Source organism: Bison bison, unplaced genomic scaffold, assembly GCF_000754665.1.
Source record: "Bison bison bison isolate TAMUID 2011002044 unplaced genomic scaffold, Bison_UMD1.0 scf7180017864180, whole genome shotgun sequence".
Taxonomy (NCBI): domain Eukaryota; kingdom Metazoa; phylum Chordata; class Mammalia; order Artiodactyla; family Bovidae; genus Bison; species Bison bison.
In genome coordinates this window covers 15,447,710-15,453,103 of record NW_011494752.1, presented here as the reverse complement: position 1 = coordinate 15,453,103, position 5,394 = coordinate 15,447,710, and the positions used below count along the sequence as shown (strand labels likewise).

General features: G+C 41.7%; 1 protein-coding gene and 1 non-coding gene across 5 annotated transcripts in view; both read right to left on the bottom strand.

Moving 5' to 3' along the window:
* Window positions 1–231, bottom strand: part of AURKB (aurora kinase B) — a 5,285-nt gene extending 5,054 nt beyond the window's left edge. For 3 of the 4 annotated variants that reach the window (XM_010843046.1, XM_010843048.1, XM_010843049.1), the window contains exon 1: window positions 128–231. The gene's annotated coding sequence lies outside the window, so the exon portion shown is untranslated. The remainder of the gene's footprint in view (window positions 1–127) is intronic. The other variant, XM_010843047.1, reaches the window with a different exon arrangement.
* A 5,073-nt stretch (window positions 232–5,304) lies between these two features.
* On the bottom strand, window positions 5,305–5,376 carry TRNAW-CCA. The gene has a single exon. It is a non-coding gene; the product is annotated as a tRNA-Trp (tRNA).
* Window positions 5,377–5,394: the final 18 nt, after the last annotated feature.

Here is a 5,394-nt window from a genome sequence, read left to right as displayed (position 1 = left end):
TGGTGAAAGGGCGCAAGTCCAAAAGCTAGCTTCATCAGAGCGCATTCCCGCACTCGCCTCTCCGCCCCCACCCTGCTACCGGCCTCACTCCCTTCCAGGACCCTTTCTCCACCCTAGAGCAACCAACCTGCCGGATCACCTGGCCTCTCCCGGAGCAAGAATCCCGAAAGAAACCCGTGGTGCCTTGGCCGCTGGCAACAACTGAATCTGTCCGGCCGCACCCCCTCACCCCCGCCGAGGTCCTTTCAAATCTCCCGCCCGGGTCCCATTGGCTGAACGTGCCGCCCATCCCCAATTCTCATTGGCTAAGTATCCCATGACGTAGATCCAGGGGCCCAATGGAAAAGGCGGAATGAGAGCCAGGGGCAACCAGGGTTTTAGCTTAGAAAAAGTTTCCCTCAAGCCTCAAATAGTCTTATTGGTGTTTTGTTTTTAAAATTTAAGTCATCAATATAAACTGGAATTTATTCTTGTGTATATGTATGAACTGGAAGAACTGTACAAAAAAGATCTTCACGACCCAGATAATCACGATGGTGTGATCACTGACCTAGAGCCAGACATCCTGGAATGTGAAGTCAAGTGGGCCTTAGAAAGCATCACTACGAACAAAGCTAGTGGAGGTGATGGAATTCCAGTTGAGCTATTCCAAATCCTGAAAGATGATGCTGTGAAAGTGCTGCACTCAATATGCCAGCAAATTTGGAAAACTCAGCAGTGGCCACAGGACTGGAAAAGGTCAGTTTTCATTCCAATCCCAAAGAAAGGCAATGCCAAAGAATGCTCAAACTACCGCACAATTGCATTCATCTCACACGCTAGTAAAGTAATGCTCAAAATTCTCCAAGCCAGGCTTCAGCAATACGTGAACCGTGAACTTCTAGATGTTCAAGCTGGTTTGGAACCAGAGACCAAATTGCTAACATCTGCTGGATCATGGAAAAAGCAAGAGAGTTCCAGAAAAACATCTATTTCTGCTTTATTGACTATGCCAAAGCCTTTGACTGTGTGGATCACAATAAGCTGTGGAAAATTCTGAAAGAGATGGGAATACCAGACCACCTGACCTGCCTCTTGAGAAATCTATATGCAGGTCAGGAAGCAAGTTAGAACTGGACATGGAACAACAGACTGGTTCCAAATAGGAAAAGGAGTACGTTAAGGCTGTATATTGTCACCCTGCTTATTTAACTTATATGCAGAGCACATCATGAGAAATGCTGGGCTGGAAGAAGCACAAGCTGAATCAAGATTCCCAGGAGAAATATCAATAACCTCAGATATGCAGTTGACACCACCCTTATGCCAGAAAGTGAAGAGGAACTAAAAAGCCTCTTGAAGGTGAAAGAGGAGAGTGAAAAAGTTGGCTTAAAACTCAACATTCAGAAAACGAAGATCATGGCATCTGGTCCTATCACTTCATGGGAAATAGATGGGGAAACAGTGGAAACAAACAGTGTCAGACTTTATTTTTTTGGGCTCCAAAATCACTGCAGATGGTGACTGCAGCCATGAAATTAAAAGACGCTTACTCCTTGGAAGGAAAGTTATGACCAACCTAGATAGCATATTGAAAAGCACAGACATTACTTTGCCAACAAAAGTTCATCTAGTCAAGGCTATGGTTTTTCCTGTGGTCATGTATGGATGTGAGAGTTGGACTGTGAAGAAGGCTGAGCGCCGAAGAATTGATGCTTTTGAACTGTGGTGTTGGAGAAGACTCTTGAGAGTCCCTTGGACTGCAAGGAGATCCAACTAGTCCATTCTGAAGATCAGCCCTGGGATTTCTTTGGAAGGACTGATGCTAAAGCTGAAACTCCAGTACTTTGGCCACCTCATGTGAAGAGTTGACTCATTGGAAAAGTCTCTGATGCTGGGAGGGATTGGGGGCAGGAGGAGAAGGGGACCACAGAGGATGAGATGGCTGGATGGCATCACTGACTCAAGAAACATGGGTTTGGATGGACTCCAGGAGTTGGTGATGGACAGGTAGGCCTGGCGTGCTGCGATTCATGGGGTAGCAAAGAGTCGGACACGACTGAGCGACTGAACTGAACTGAACTGAACTGAAAGCAGGAGACGCTAGTTCTACTCCCTGTCGGGGGGATCCCCTGAAGCAGAACATGGCAACCCACTCCGGTATTCTTTCCTGGGAAATCCCATGAACAGAGGAGCCTGGCAGGCTATAGTCCATGGGGTCGCAAAGAGTAGGACACGACTAAGTGAAAAGAGAAAAAAACAAAAGCAACTAAGTTTTCTTCCATGAGCCAATCTGTCTCCTTCCCTAATGCACTAAGTTACGAGTTTTGGTATTTGCTGTTATAAGCATACTAACCGATACGCATCTACAGATCTAGAGAGTTAGTAGTTATGTGGATTGAACGATACGCATCTACAGATCTAGAGAGTTAGTAGTTATGTGGGTTGAATGATGCAATACTGACAATCATCTGACCTACAGAAAACACCAATTTCATATGATTCAACCCAATGTAAATTAAATAAATCCAAATGGGTTTCTAGATCAGTTCACAACGCTTTTGGCTACAAGTAATAGGAAACTCAGTTAACAATGGCACATAAAACAGACATCTATTTTCTCTTCCACAACAATAAACCAGAAAAAAAAAGCCAGTATGTAGCTGGCTCAGGAACTGAACAATGTTAGAGGTCTGCATTGACCTCTTCTGTGATTCTCTTAACATTCCCCTTCTGACTTCAAGATGAATGCCAACTGTCTCTGTTTCTTTCAACAGACAAAGCAGAAGCCTTTCTAAAAGTCCTCAGTATAGGAATTCCTTGGTGGTCCAGTGGTTAGGACTCGATGCTCTCACTGCCGAGGGCCAGGGTTAAACCCTGGTGGGGGAACTAAGATCTCCAGAAGCCACACACTGGCGCCGAAAAAAAAAAGTTCTCAGTAGATTTCTCCTGGGCTAAAACTGTGTCGGGCTTCCCTATCACATGACTACTGCAAAGGCGGCTGATAAAGTAACCTTGTCTTCCAGCCCCTACAGCTAAAGCAGCTAGGGGCCACAGTGGTAGAAACTGCAGGGTGCCACAGTTGCTTACAATTTTATTGTTGGGAGCCTGTGATTTTTTTAAAGTTGTAAATCTGTGCATGATGTCTCTCTAGAGATTTGATGAATGTGGCCACCAGTGAAAAAGCATTTTGCTTCTGGAAACGTGATGCTGTTTTCACTCAGGGTCAGCCCAACACCACTTCCCAGAATCAGACCCATTTCAATTTCAGTGCCTTAGAGTTTTTTAGTGCCACACATGTGGCATAGAGTGACTAGCTAATGAAGAGCTTTAGAAAGATCCTATCACTTGCAGTATACTTTATCCCTCATAATCTAGTGAAAGGAGACTTTTCTAGAGTCTGTCAGGGACCTTGTGCATGGGTGGGATATGCCTGATGGATCCCCATACAGTTTCTCTGTCCATTGGAGTCTTTAAATTCCCACTTGCACATTACATCGGAAGGCATTTGGCCTTTCAGAAATAGTTGATGGGCCAGTATAAAATCGAGATTTGCATTATTCATAAAACACAAAGCAAAACAAAACCTATCTGTTCTGGCAGCTAGGCAACCATCAGCTCCCTGTTCAAGTTAGTGAACAGAATCTCCATTATTTACCCCAGTGCTTCTCAAATGATCAGTAGGGAAGAACCGGTTTTAATTATTTAATTATTTTCAATCTATCACAAATTGATGCTTTTATAATTTACATTAAAAATAAATTCCTTGAAAAATAAAGTATAAAATTTACACGACGACATATTTTTTGGTTATAACTAGTATTTATAATGGCAATCCACTTCTGTATTCTTGCCTGCAGAATTTCCCGTGGACAGAAGAGCTCTGCGGGCTACAGTCCATGGGGTCACAAGGAGTTGGTTACGACTGAGCGACTAAGCACAGCATAGCACAGTATTTATAAAAGTACTCTGACAAATGCTCTAACAGTTTTTTAAATACTTAACTCTCAAATTCTCTACTCATCTTGAACCTGAAAATAACATTTCATGAAGTGGCACCAATCTGTGGACCACAGTGAGTACCACCAATCTGCCTCCAGTCCAGTTCAGTTCAGTCGCTCAGTCCCATCCGACTCTTTGCAACCCGGTGAATCGCAGCACGCCAGGCCTCCCTGTCCATCACCAACTGCATTGATCACTGAGCAAGGCTTTCTTAACTCTCCTTGCTATTCTTTGGAACTCTGCATTCAGACGCTTATATCTTTCCTTTTCTCCTTTTCTTTTCCCTTCTCTTCTTTTCACAGCTCTTTGTAAGGCCTCCTCAGACAGCCATTTTACTTTTTTGCATTTCTTTTTCTTGGGGATGGTCTTGATTTCTACAAATTAAATACAAAATATTTTATTTAATACCCCTATGTTTTACTTCATGGAGAGAACATCAGAGATGATTAAAACCATTTAAAAAAGTGAACCAAATACAAGAACACGATAATTAAAACCTACTTGGTCCTTTAAAAAGAGAGAAAATGAAAGAAAAAAGAAAAATCGCTTTTAGTTGAAAAATTAACAACCTTTGGACAGCAGTACAGTTAGCTGTTCAGTTAAGGAACTCTTTGAACCCTGGAACTGGTGTTTCAGGAATTCATGTTGTAGACCAAATTCAGCAGAGGCGAAAAAAAAAAAAAAAAGAATGTACATGGTAACATTTTAGATAATGAGAAAAAACAAAACTGCAGTTAACAAGATAGCCAGAATGTCTAACTTCAGAATTGTTTAATGACTCACAGCATTATCCTTGAATTCAGGTGTTCTTTAAAATGATAATTACAAAGACAATAGAATTTTATTCTGATCACAATGACAAGTGAAAATAATGGAGTACAAAATTATGAACACCACTGGCAAGTGGAACTTAAACCGCCAAAAATCAAATCACTCCTTTAAGAGGACTATGAACAATCATTATTACTTTAAAATTATTCACTATTGCTACTTTTTTTTCGATAAAAAACATTTATTGCTCCAAAATATATTTTCTGAAGAAGAATTGGTGAACAATTGAAGAAGAGTTTCTGTGTTAAGATATCTAAAATATCTATGAGATTAAAGGTATTACTATTTTAATTGGTTGATTTGAAGGAAACGGTAAGATGAAAATAAAAGTTTCAAAATTTTGTTTTAGGAGAAAACTCAGATGCTTTAGGGAAAAAAAATTACAGAAACACTCAGGTTTCCATATTTTTTCATATAATAACGCGATGCTTTTTTTTTTCCCCCGAAAAAGAAATCTCACTTGAAAAGCTTATCCCACCGAAAATAACACTGTGACCCCGACGTGATTTGAACACGCAACCTTCTGATCTGGAGTCAGACGCGCTACCGTTGCGCCACGAGGCCTTCTCGAGGCCGCGGTTT